Genomic DNA, 14,674 nt, shown 5'->3' with positions numbered 1-14,674 from the left:
GCAAGCAAGTCATGTAATTACTTATTTGTCAAGGTCAGTCATAGAGGCTGAAGCACCTGTGTCTTTCAGCTCCTTGGGTCACGAAAGCCCTTTGTCCTTTGTTTTGATGTACTGTTTCACTTTTTGGGGTGGCTGTATTCTTTAGTCATTGTTTAGATAGACCAAGGATCTGGAGAATACTTGAAATGGACGTATTTTTTTAATTCCTTTTTCTTAGGAGACCCATTTGTTGTCATTTTCTACCAAATGGCTTGTCTTAAATCTGTAGCTAAATCATTTGTGCTGTAGATGTCCTACTAATAGAAACAAAAACTGTTAACAGATTCCAACCTGATGTGTGAGAACCACAGCTAAGGGGCAGAAGGAGCTTGACCTTGGTCTTGCCCACTGCTGCTGTTGCTCCTGGTTGCAGTGATACCCCAGACTTTGTTCTGTGAGAATTAAGCAGAGGCTGGATGTGGCTGCCTCATTCTTCCCAAGGCAGACACAGAACCTTGGAGTGGAAGGAGGATATTATGGTGTTGTATTGAGGCAGATCAGTCTAGGTGCTTGGATTTCTGCCTCCTCTTCATTTCTGACGAATTCCACGAATTTGATGGAAAGTTCTCTGAAGCTGCTTACTAGGTATTGTTGTTTTCATCCACGCACTGATTTTTTTAAGTGGCAATTGACTGTTAGTTACTCAGCAACTGAGTTAGTTTAAAAAGTATCAAATGAGGGACTTCCCTGGTGGTGCAATGGTTAAGAATCCGCCTGCCAACGAAGGGACATGGGTTCAATCCCTGGTCTGGGAAGATCCCACATGCCATGGAGGAACTAAGCCTGTGCGCCACAACTACTGAGCCCGCGTGCCACAACTTCTGAAGCCCTCATGCCTAGAGCCCATGCTCCGCAACAAAGCCGCTGCAATGAGGAGCCCTTGTACCACAACGAAGAGTAGCCCCTTGCTCGCCGCAACCAGAGAAAGCCTGCACGCAGCAATGAGGATCCAACACAGCCAAAAATACATAAATAAATAAATTTATATATTAAAAAGTATCAAATGAGTAGAAAGTTAAGTAAATAAAATATATTTTTCAGGTATACATTGCCAATTAAAAACATTTTTTACTGCCTGTTTCTGGATTAGCTTATTTTTGGAGAGACAGAATAAAAGCATTTCCATGGAATAATTATATAGACCTTGCCACCAGCAATGTTTGAGAGTTCCAATCACTCTACATCCTTGCTGGTACTTGGTGTTGTATTTTTAATTTTAGTCATTCTGCAAGATGGGAAGTGGTATCTAATTTTGGTTTTAATTTGCATTTTACTAAGGATATTGATCATGTTTTCATGTGCTTTTGTTATGGTCATATATCTTTTTTGGTAAGTGTCTGCTCAAATATTTTTGCCTACTTTTATTGCGTTATTTGTTTTCTTATTATTGAGCTTTGAGCATTCTTTATGTGTTTTAGATATTGGTTCTTAATCAGATATATTTTGAAAACATTTTCATTTTGGTTTAATAATTTTTTCAAAGAGCAGAAGTGTTAAATTTTAGTGGTCTAATTTATCATTTACCAATTTTCATTATAATTCAGTTCAAAATATTTTACTTTGTGATTTCTGTGGTTCCTTTAAAAGTGAGTTTTAAATTTCCAGATATTTGTGAGCTGTTCCAGATGTTTTATTTTTCGTTGATTTCTAATTTAATTCTGTTGTAATAAGATAATATAGTCTCTAACTATATTATCTTATTAAATTTTAATATTTTGAAAACTGTTGAGAGTTGTTTTACGGCCCTGTATATTATTTTGGTAGACACTCCATATGGACTTGAAAGAGTGTGTGTATTTTGTAGGTGTTAGGTTTCCTGTTTGGTTAGGAAATGTTGGTTAGGTTAAAGTGATTGATGGTATCATTCAGATCTTCTGTATTCTTAACTAATATTTTTGTCTGAGTCTATGAATTTATGAGGGAAGTATGTTAAAATCTTTATGATTGTGGATTCATCTCTTCTTTTAGTTGTCAGTTTTTACTTTGTGTATTTTGGAGCTTTGTTATTAGTCACATCAAATTTATAATTGCTATATTTGCCTGATGTATTGACCATTTTGTTATTATGAAGTGTCCTTCCACTTGTCCCTAGTAATATCTCTTGTTAAAAAGTCTATTTTGTCTGTTTTTAATACAGCCACTTCATCTTCTTATGCTCACTGTTTGCACAGAATATATTCTTTCTAGCTTTTTACTTTTAGTCTATGTCTTTATATTTAAAGCATGTGTATTGTTGACAGCATACAACTGGGTCTTGGATTTTAAATCTAGTTTTAATAATCTCTGCCTTTTGATTGGAACATTAGTCTATTTACATTTAATTTTTTAAGATTTATTTATTTTTGGTAGTGTTGGGTCTATGTTGCTCCTCGTGGGCTTCTCTAGTTGTGGCGAGCGGGGGCTACTCTTCATTGCGGTGCGCGGGCTTCTCATTGTGGTGGCTTCTCTTGTTGTGGAGTACGGGCTCTAGGCATGTGGCTTCAGTAGTTGTGACACGTGGGCTCAGTAGTTGTGGCTCATGGGCTCTAGAGTGCAGGCTCAGTAGTTGTGGTGTGTGGGCTTAGTTGCTCTGCAGCATGTGGGATCTTCCCAGACCAGGGATCGAACCCATGTCCCTTGCATTGGCAGGTGGATTCTTAATGACTGCGCCACCAGGGAAGTCCCCTACATTTAATTATTGATATGATTGTACTTAGATCTTCTCTGCTGCAATTTGTTTTGTGTCTTCTGTTTCTTTTTGTCTTTCTCTGTTCTTCCTTTCCTGTCTCCTTTTGTTTTAATCAGATTTTATTTATTTATTTATTTTTGCCATACGCGGGCCTGACACTGTTGTGGCCTCCACTGTTACAGAGCACAGGCTTTGGACGCGCAGGCTCAGCGGCCATGGCTCACGGGCCCAGCCACTCCGCGGCATGTGGGATCCTCCCGGACAGGGGCACGAACCCGCGTCCCATGCATCGGCAGGTGGACTCTCAACCACTGCGCCACCAGGGAAGCCCTTAATCAGATATTTTTTACTATTCCATTTTAATTTCTCTCTTGGCTTTCTAACTTTATATTTTTGTACTTTTTAAAGTTGTTGCTCTAGAGATTACATATGCATCTTAAACTTAAATTAACTTAGAGTGAATATTGAATTACTTAAGGTAAAATATAGAAACTTTGCAATAGTGTATTTTTATGTACCCATCATTTTATTTACATAACTGCTATTGTTATATGTTAGATCTGTTTGTTATAAATCTGTTGCTACTGACTTATAAGTTTTAATTTAAGTAGTTATATCTTTTAAAGATGTTAAGAAAAAATACATAGTTTAAAAATATTTACCCACATATTTACCATTACAATTTTTTTGTATAGGTCCCAGTTGCCCTTTAGGCTAAAGTACTTCCTTTAGCATTTCTTGTAGTGGAGTTGCTGGCAGTAAATTCTCTCAGGTTTTGTTTACTGAAAATGCCTTTATTTTGCCTTCATATTTGAAGCGTTGTTTAGCTGGATGTAGAATAATTAGTGTTAGCTTTTTTTGTGTGTGTGGCACGTGGGCCTCTCACTGCCATGGCCTCTCCCGTTGTGGAGCACAGGCCCTGGACGCGCAGGCCCAGCGGCCATGGCCCACGGGCCCAGCCGCTCTGTGGCATGTGGGATCCCCCCGGACCGGGGCACGAACCCGTGTCCCCTGCATCGGCAGGCGGACTCCCAACCACTGCGCCACCAGGGAAGCCCTTAGTGTTAGCTTTTTTCCCTCAGAATTTTGAATATGTTGTTCCAGTATCCTCTGGCTTTCATAGTCTTGGGTGAGAAGTCAGCAGTTAATCTATTGCTGTTCGTCTTACATGACATGGCATTTTTCTCTGAATGCTTTTAAGACTTTCTCTTTAGCTTCTTTTGCAGTTTAACTGATTTGTCTAGGAGTGATTTTATTTTTGTTTATCTTTTTGGGAGTTTGTTGAGCTTTCTGAATCTTTAAAGTTTTCTACCAAATTCAGGAAGTTCTTGGCCATTATTGCTTCAAATTTTTGTGCTATTTTCTCTTTTCTTTTTCTGGGATTCCAGTTATATGTACCTTGGGGTGCTTCACATTGTCTTGCAGCTCTCTGAAATTTTGTTCATTTTTCTTCAAACATTTTTCTCTTTTTTGGCTGGATAATTTCTCTTGAACCATATTCCCAACTTTATCTGCCATCTCCAAACTCTTGTTGAACCTATTTAAAATTTTCAGTTACTGTACTTTTGAGCTGTATAATTTCTGTTATGTATAGTTTCTGTTTCTTTGTTGAGATTCTCTGTTTATTCATTGAGCATATATTTCCCTTTAATTTGAAAAATTAATTCTTTGAACATATTTGTAAAGCTATTTTAAGTTCTTTGTCTACCAAATCCAACATCTGGGCCTATTTAAAATCAGTTATATTAGAGTGACATCAGCAACATGACAGAGTGAAAAGCTCCCTTTCAGTCAACAGCCAGTAAAGCATCCACAGCTCAACAAAGGTGCCTCTGCTGAACCCACTGGGATGCCAGAGATTTCCACATATCTGCACATTTAAAGGTGGGTGGACTGGAACACATAGGGGAGGCAGAACTGAGGGAACAGCAGCCCAGCTCTCTGGCCATGGAAGCTGAGCCCATAGCCCCAGAGAACACATAACAGCAGGGGAGGCAGTGAGCACAACTCTGGCCTCGCAGCCGCAGTGGTGCCTGCAGCCACAGGTAACTGGGCAGCAGCAGCAGTGGGGCCTGAGATCCCATTCCTCCAGCCACTGACGTGCTCACAACTCAGGCCCCCTACTCCTCCACACACAGTGATGGAGTCTGTGAACCTTACAACACTGGTCATAGCACAGGTGCCTGGGCAACCCCTGCTCCGCCCACCCTCATCCTCCCCCTTTGGCAGCAGAGTCTACAACTCAGGGGATCCTGGATGCGAGGGAAGAGCCCATCATCCCAGTGACATTAGCAGCAGGAAGGCATCATTGACCCCTGGAGACACAAGAAGCAATAATGAGGACACGGGCCACACCTCTGACAGAGGTGGTGGAGTGTAGAATGTGCCAACTCTCAAACATAACTGGAGGCAGCTCAGGTAAGGAAAACCATAAACTTGTGCTATAGCGCCACCTACTGGAAAACAGAAGAAAGACCTCTAATTTCTAACCTGTTGAATCATTAGAATCAAGCAGAAAGATATTTGCTACTTCAAATGCGTGGGCAGAGGAACAACTCATCATGTGCCATGAAGAGCCAAAGTAACGCCATGCCACAAAAAGAAAATGACAGTTCTCCAGAAGCCAAATTTAAAGTCACAGAATATTGCAATTTAACTGACAAAGAATTCAAAATAGGTGTCATGAAGAAATTCATTGAGCTATGAGAAAACTCAGAAAGACAGTTCAGTGAGCTCAGGAGTAAAATTAATGATCAGAAGGAATACTTTCCTGAAGATATTGAAACTCTAAGAAAGAACCAAGAAGAAATTCTGGAGCTGAAGAACTCAATAAACAACATAAAGAATGCATTAGAAAGCACTGGAAATACATCAGACCACATGGAAGAGAGAATTAGTGAGCTTGAGGACAGAAATCTAGAAATGATGCAAGTAGAAGAGGGAAGAGAATTAAAATATAAAAAATGAAGAAATTCTACGAGAGCTATACAGCTCTTTAAGAAGGGTGCATATTAGGGTTATGGGTATCCCAGAAGGAGAAGAGTGGGAAAAAGGAGCAGAGAGATTATTTAAAGAAATCATAGCTGAGAAATTCTCAAACCTGCAGAACTTGATATACACGTCCATGAAGCTAAGAGAACACCTAATTGCCTCAATGCAAAAAGACCTTCTTAAAGACACATCATATTAAAATTGTCAAAAGTCAATGACAAAGAACGAATTTTTAAAGGCAGCCAGGGAAAAAAAAGGATGGTAACCTACAAGGGAACCCACAGAGGCTATCAGAAGATTTCTCAGCAGAAAGTTGACAGGCCAGGAGGGAGTAGAATAACATCCTTAAGATACTGAAAGATAAAAACTGTCACCCAAGAATACTTTATCCAGCAATATTATCACTCAGATATAAAGGAGGAATAAAGACTTCCCCAGGTAACTAAAAACTGAGGGAGTTCATCAACACTAGATGTGCCTTACAAGAAATGTTGAAAGGAGCTCTTCTACCAGAAACAAGAAGGTAAAAGGACACAAAACTTTGAGTAAGGTGATACATAGAATCAGAAAATTGTAACTCTTTATCAGAATAGGTATTAAACATTTTATTATAGCATAAAGGTTAAAGGGGGAAAATCAGAAAAAATAATTACAGCTACTTCAATTTGGCAACAAACTCACAACATGAAAAGGGATAATTTGAGACAACAAAAATGCAGAAGGGGAAGGGGAAAAGGTCAGAAACCCTATAGGTAAATGAAGGTAAGATGTGATCAGCAGAAAAAGGACTATTTTATCTATGAGGAGTTTTATACAAACCTCATGGTAAGCACAAAACATAAATCTAGAGCAGAGACAATAAACATAAAAAAGGAGGAAACTGAAAAAAATCATAGAAAACTACCAAACCAAGATGGCAGGCTGAAACACAAGAACAAAGCAACAACAGTGATATAGAGAAACCAGAAAACAAAAGATAAAATGGCAGTAGTAAGTTCTCATTTACCAATAATTACCCTAAATGTAAATGGAGTGAATTCACCAATGAAAAGACACAGAGTGGCTGGATGGATTAAAAAACAAGAAACAACCATACATTACAGGAGGCTCACCTCAGCTCTAAAGACAAGCATATGTTAAAAGTGAAGGGATGGAAGATAACACTCCAAGCAAATGCCAGTCAAAAGAGAGTGGGTGTAGCCATACTCAACAGACAAAATGGACTTAAAGCCCAAAAAGGTAACAAGAGACAAAAATGGACAGTATATAATAATAAAGGGGACAATTTATCAAGGAAACTAAGTGATTAATATATATATATATATGTATATATAATGCATATATATATGCATTTAACGTAGGAGCACCAAAATATATAAAACAATTATTAACAGACCTAAAGGGAGAAATTGACAGCAACATAATAATAGTAGGGGACTTTAACACCCCACTTACATTAATGGATAGATCGTCCAGACAAAATAATCAACAAGGAAACTGAGGTGGTAAATGAAACATTAGACCAGATGTATTGGATAGATTTGTATAGAACATTCCATCCAAATGCAGTGGAATACACAGTCTTCTCAAGTGCACATGGAACTTTCTCAAGGGTAGGCCATGTGTTGAGACACAAAACAAGTCTCAGTAAATTTAAGAAGATTGAAATCACATCAAGCATCTTTTCTGATCACAATGGTATGAAACTAGAAACCAACTACAAGAAGAAATATGGAAAAAATCACAGATATATGAAGACTGAACAAAGTGCTACTGAACAGCTATTGGGTTGATGAAGAAATCAAAGGAGAAATAAAAAATTACCTGAAGATAAATTAAGATGAAAAGATGACATACCAAAATTTATAGGATGCAGCAAAAGTGGTACTAAGAGGGAAGTTTATAGCAAAACAGGCCTACCTCAAGATACAAGAAAAATCTCGAACAATTTAAACTTACACTGAAAGGAACTAGAAAAAGAAGAACAAACAAAGCCCAACGTCAGTAGGAGGAAAGAAATAATAAAGTCAGAAGAGGAGAAATAACAACGGATACCACAGAAATACCAAGGATTACAAGAGAATATTATGAAAAGCTATATTCAACAAATTGGACAACTTAGAAGAAATGGACACCTTCTTAGAATCATACAACTGTCCAAGACTGAATCATGAAGAAACAGAAAATCTGACTAGACTGATCACTAGTACAGAGATTGAAACAGTAGTCAAGAAGCTCCCCACAAAACAGAGGTTCAGAACCAGACAGCTTCACAGGTGAATACTACCAAATATTCAAAGCTTTAATGCCTGTCCTTCCCAAACTCTTCCAAAAAATGTAATAGAAGGGAGTGCTTCCTAACTTGTTTTGCGAGGACAGCATCATCCTGATACAAAAATCAGACAAAGACAGCACACACACACACACACACACACACACACACACACACACACAGTGATGATGTCTATGATGAACATAGTTCAATATCTCTGATAAACATAGTTGTAAAAATTCTCAACAAAATATTAGCAGACAAAATCCAACAATACATTAAAAGGTTCATACACCATGATGAAGTGGGATTTATTCCAGAGATGCAAGGATGGTTCAACATATACAAGTCAGTCAGCATGATATATAGCACATAAACAAAATGAAGGGTAAAAAACATATGATTATCTCAGTAGATCTAGAAAAAGCAGTTGACAAAATTAAATGCTCACTTATGATAAAAATTCTTAATAAAGTGGTAGAAGGGACATACTTCAACATAATAAAGGCCATATGTGATAAACCCACAGCTAACATCATACTCAGTCATGAAAAACTGAAAGCTCTCCCTCTAAAATCAGGAACAAGATAAGGGTACTGACTCTTGCCACTCTTACTTAATATAATATTGGAAGTCCTAACCAGGGCAATTAGGCAAGAAATAAAAGGCATCCAAATTAGAAACGAAGAAGTAAAACTATTTGCAGATGATATGATTTTATATATAGGAAAGCTTAAAGACTCTACCAAAGAACTATTAGCAATAACAAGCAAATACAGTGAAGTTGCAAGGTATAAAATCAACATACAAAAATGTGTTATGTTTCTATATGCTAACGATGAGCTAGCAGAAAGAGAAATTAAGAAAACAATACCATTTACAATTGCAACAAAAGAAATCAAATACCTAGGAATAAATTTAACAAGGAGGTGGAAGACCTGAAATGGAAGAAGACAAAAATAAATGGAAAGATATTCTGTGCTCATGGATTGGAAGAATTAAAATTGTTAAAACATCCATATTACCTAAAGCAATCTACAGATTTAATGCAATCCCTATCAAAATACCAAGGATATTTTTCATAGAAATTAAGCAAAGGAATTCTAGAATTTATGTGGAACCATAAAAGACTTCAAATAGCCAAAGCAATGCTGAGAAAAAGGGCAAAGCTAGAGGTATCACACTCCCTAATTTCACACTCTTTTACAAAGCTATAGCAATTAAAACAGCATGGTATTTGCAGAAAAGCATACATAGATCAATGGAATGGAATTGAGAACCCAGACATAAACTCACACATATACGAACTATTAACTTACAACAAAGGAGCAAAGAACATACAATAGGGAAAGGATAGTCTCTCCAATAAATGGTGTTGAGGAATCTGGACAGCCACATGCAAACAAATGAAACTAGACACTATCTCACAACATACACAAAAATCAAGTCAAAATGGATTAAAGACTTGAATGAAAGATCTGAAACCATAAAACTCCTAGAAGGAAACATAGGCAGTATACTCTTTGACATTGGTCTTAGCAATATCTTTCTGGATCTGTCTCCTCAGGCAAAGGAAACAAAAGCAAAAATAAACTACATCAAACTTAAAAGCTTCCATGCAACAAAGGAGACCATCAACAAAATGAAAAGATAAACTACCAAATGGGAGAAGATATTTGTAAATGTACATCTTATAAAATGTTAATATATAAAATATTTAAAGAACTCATACAAATCAACAACAGAAAAATAAACAACTTGATTAAAAAAAATGAGCAGAGGATCTGAATAGACATTTTCCCAGAGAAGACATACAGATGGCCAACAGGCATATGAAAAGATGTTTGACATCACTAATTATTGGGGAAATGCAAATCAGAACCACAGTGAGATATCACCTCATGCCTGTTGGAATAGCTGTTATCAAAAAAGCAAGAAATAACAAGTGTTGGTGAGGATGTGGAGAAAAGGGAACCTTTGTATGGTCCCATACACTGTTGGTAGGAATGTAAACTGGTGCAGCCACTATGGAAAACAGTATGGAGATTCCTCAAAAAATTAAGAATAGAACTATTATATGATCCAGCTATCCTACATCTGAGTTTCTAAAGAATATGAAAACACTAATTCAAAAAGATATATGTTCATCACAGCATTATTTACAACAGCCAAGACATGGAAACAACTTAAATACCCATCAGCAGATGAATGGATGAAGAAGATGTGGCATACATACACCATGGAATACTATGCAGCCATAAAAAATGAAAACTTGCTGTTTCTGACAACATGGATAGGATAGAACTTGAGGGCATTATGCTAAATGAAATAAGTCAGATGGAGAAAGACAAATACTGCATGATTTCTCATATGTGAAATATAAAAACAAACAAACAAAACCCCAAAATAAATGAACAAACCAAACCTAATAAAACAAGCACCTAGATATGGAGAACAGAGTAGTGGTTACCACAGGGGAGGGAGTGGAAGGGGGAGGGTGAAATGGGTAAAGGGGATCAACTGTATGGTGACAAATGAAAACTAAATTTTTGGTGATGAGCACAGTGTAGGGTATTCAAAAGTATAAATATATTGTACATGTGAAATGTTATAATGTTATAAACCAATGTTACCTCAATAAAAAATAAATCTAAAGAAAAAAGAAAAAGATAAAATCAGTTATATTGACTATATCTGTTTTTTTTTTTTTTTTTTCCTGAGTGTGGGTCACAGTTTCCTGTTTCTTTGCATGTGTTGGTTGAAGGCTAGATGTTGCAGATGTATTGCAGCAACTCTGACTTTTTATGTGTGTTTTTGAGGATTTTTGATCTGGGAGGTATTTAGCTTGCCTGGATTCAAATCACAAACTCTGTCTCCTTTGATATGTAACTGCTGACACGTGTTAGTACGACGTCTCATGGCTGCTTCTGTAGCCTGGCTCTGTAGAGGTCTTCCCTGTGCCTGCAAAGTTGATGGCCAGACAAAGATTTGGGTATGGCCGTTGCTGATCCCTGTGGTTTCCTTGCGTCTGCTGGTTTTGGGCTCTTACCCTTACCCGTCAAACCCATTTGGTTTCAGCTTTCTGCCAGTTGAGCTGCCCAAGTTGAGGAATGTACTTGGTTAAGAAAAGCAACAGAGTCACAGATCTGATCATGTGTAGTTCCATCTTTCAAGGGTGGCTATCTCTCTGGTTTCTGACTTCTTTTGGTTGAGTCCTCTGGATTCTCCTTCACTCATGTGTAGATATTTATGAGCCAGGGATTTGGGCAGTTGCTCTGAATTAAGGTTTCATTCATTCTGTGGTTTCCATGTTGCCACTGAGCCTTTAAATTTCCAACTACTTTCCTAGTCCTAAAATTTGATCTTTGATGCCTTTAGCTGGTAAGGCTGCAGCGTTTCCCACCAATATTTTCTGTAGCCTTGGGGGTTGAGTTATACCCTGTGGCCAGTAAGCTGCAAACTCACAGGTTTTAACCTATTTCATTTGCAATTTTCTGAAATTAAAATTTCTTCTGGTTTCTATGTGCTTTTGAATGCCTTATGGTATCTGTGAGTAATTTTTTAAAATTTGTTTCTAAAATAGTTATTATATATGAGACTCTGCATGACCACTTAATTTACCATCATCATCTGATGGGGACTCTGTCCAGGGATGAATCATAGAATTTTATTCCTTGCTTTCCCATCCCTTTCTATAAGTAGAGAGAGGGATTTGCTCTGATGAATTAAAAAATGGTTGATATTGGGCTTCCCTGGTGGCGCAGTGGTTGAGAGTCTGCCTGCCAATGCAGGGGACACGGGTTCGTGCCCCGGTCCGGGAGGATCCCACATGCCGCGGAGTGGCTGGGCCCGTGAGCCATGGCCGCTGGGCCTGCGCGTCCGGAGCCTGTGCTCCGCAACGGGAGAGCCCACAGCGGTGAGAGGCCCGCGTACCGGAAAAAAAAAAAAAAAAAAAAAAAAAGGTTGATATTAGCAACATGCTGATAAATTAAGCAAAAAATAATTTAGATAGTGAATAGATATTATTTACAATGTTTTATTATTTTAAACATACGATTTGTGAAAAAAATCACTGGCGAATACTTGTGGTTTAATTGACTATAGGAGGAGTTAATAGTTCAAAAGTTCACAACAGTTAATGGTGTTTCTTCAGTCGTGGCCCTGTCCTTGGTGCTTGTCACAGCTTCATGTAGTGTTGTGTTGATACCTAGGTTATGGGCGTAGCACATGGCATGCTTTCCAACTTTGCAGCAGTACAATTTCTCTTCATTAGCTTAGATCCACATGATTCAGAATATCTGTTAATTTAGTTTCAGCTAGGCTGCAGCTTATAATTTCATTCTGTGATGAAAAGAAAATATGCAGATTCATTGCATCACCTGGATCACGGGGGGCAGGTTGCACCTTTTGAAGAGTATACATTGTTTCTAAGCACATTCATTTTTATATGTGTGTGTCTTTAAGTATTATTAAAAAAACTGTCGGACAGTAAAATTGATCTCTTTTTTGGCTTTTCAGTTCTGTGAATTTTATAATCACAACCATAATTAAAATACAGGATAGTTCCCCACCCCCCTCTAAAACTCTTTCTTGTTCTAATCTTTTCCACCCCTTAGCCCCCCACCCATAACCCCTGGCAACCACTGATCTGTTCTCTATCACTGTAGTGTTATCTTTTCTGGAATGTCACGTAGTGGAATCAGACCGTATGTAGCCTTGTGAGACTGGCTTGTTTCACTTTTTCATGATGCTTTTGTGACTCACCCAAATCATTGTGTCTGTCAGTAGTTTGTGCCTCTTTAGTGTGAGAAGAACATTCAGTTTTGAAATAAGTGGGTGCCTTGGTATAGAATGAATGAGATCTTTTCAGGTAGACCTCTCTTTGGGAACATTTGTTAATGGGCCAGTTTGAGCTTCTCCCTTCATTTGATAGTTCCATAATTGCCTTTCTTACAAAATATTGACACTTTAGTCATTTCATTATTTTGTGCTGAAATTCTCCCTAGATAACCAAAATTAGTGGGATTTTACTTTACTTTTGCCCTCAAACCATTAGTCCACAAGACAGCATTCAAGGAAAAAAACACTGGACTGGTAAGTGGAGAGTCGGCCGATTTAAGGCAGGGCTAGTAAGTATTTTGCTTTTGTATAAAAATAGATAACGAACAGCTTTGTGTTTCAGATTCCTGAAAGCCCAACACTCACGCAAATCGTAAAAACAGGAATGGCACTTAAAAGTCTTCAATTAAGTGATTTGCCATCTAGACAAGCGTGTGACCTGTGAGATGGCTGTGATGCCTTGAAGTGGCCTCAGCTGCCCTGCTGGTCACCAGGGCCTTCTGCTCTCCCCTCCCCCTGATACTCCATGTCACAGGCCACTCCTACCCTGTTGTCCCCTCAAGCAGGGGGCCTTCATGCCATGTTCTGGACTTTAGTGGAGACATAAGCAGCAAAAGTGGAGTAATGGGAGTGTGGTGTAGGTTCAGGTACCAGCTCTGCTGTCCGATGAGAAAGGGGTTGCTGTTGTGTGGAAGCGAAGGGCTTGCAAGATGGGGTATTGGAAGGGTGCAGGGGAAGTTCATGGGATGCAGACCGGCTTCCTGTGCTGGGATGGGTACCCAGCTGCTGCTCCATTCTCATCTTTGCAAGTCATCTTCCTTTGCTCACTTATGTTTCCTGCTTCGTCATAACCTTGACTGTAGTTTGCCATGATGCCCACCCAGCTCTACCTGTACTGCCCTGAAGGGCTGAGACCTATTATAGTCCCAGTTTCACTTCATTCAAAACCTCTTGAAAGAATCAGGTTGGTCCAGCTGGCCTGCAGATTGAGTTCTTGTGGATCATGGGTCCACCGTGGTGGGCAGGCTTTCGTGCTTCCGATATGGCCACCTAGCCTCAGCTCTTTAACTGGGGCTGTGGTAGGGGCAGTTTTAAAGAAAAACCGTGGCTGAGCAGACACCCCATAATCATCCGTGGGAGGATCCAGTTGATGAAGTCTCAGCCTGGGCTGGAACACCTCCAGTCAGGACCATCAGGCAGCCCTTCGTTGCTGCATAATGCCTAATGGATAGAATGTTCCAGCAGCACACTCTGTGCTGCTTCTCTGTCCTGGGCCACAGGAGTTCTTGGGCTGTGCCCCAGACCCCCGGCACCAGACACCGGCACTGGAATGGGGCCCAACAATTTATGTTTTAACAAGCCCTCCAGGTGATTCTCATGTTTCATTCTAGAGTTTGAGACCCACTCACCTAAGGCATGCATTTTCAGTGGTAGTTTCTTTCGCTTTAAAATTTTTTTTCTATGTTCTGTGTCATATGAACTGGATAATGTGCAGAGTCCAGTGTTATATTAAACTGAAGCAGTTCTTGCTCCTGTAATTGACAAATGAGATGAATTACTGGTACAAATTTTCTTATGTTAAACCACCTGGGATAAATCCAACTTGGCCAAGGTTATTTCCTTTAAGCAAATAAGTTTTTCTTCAATATTTTAAAAATGAATCTAATTTTATGGCACCTTATAAATAAATTCCTGTTATAATAATCAAACATATAGAAAGAAATGATACTTTTCAAAGAGGAAACAATATAACTAAAGCTTATCTCCAAGTATATCTTGTTTTGGGGTGGTTCATGTTAATGCATTATTTTCAGTTGTTTTTGAGAAAAGATTATTATACAAATAGGATTCTGAACACTTAGTCT

At 38.6% G+C, this 14,674-nt stretch overlaps 1 protein-coding gene across 1 annotated transcript in view; it reads left to right on the top strand.

Moving 5' to 3' along the window:
* FAM169BP (Protein FAM169B) overlaps positions 1-14,674 on the top strand; it is a 91,128-nt gene that overhangs the window by 50,158 nt on the left and 26,296 nt on the right. The window lies entirely within an intron of this gene.

Source organism: Orcinus orca, chromosome 2 (genome assembly GCF_937001465.1).
Source record: "Orcinus orca chromosome 2, mOrcOrc1.1, whole genome shotgun sequence".
Classification (NCBI taxonomy): domain Eukaryota; kingdom Metazoa; phylum Chordata; class Mammalia; order Artiodactyla; family Delphinidae; genus Orcinus; species Orcinus orca.
The sequence above is the reverse complement of the archived record's forward strand: the minus strand, read 5'-3'. Positions and strand labels throughout refer to the sequence as shown.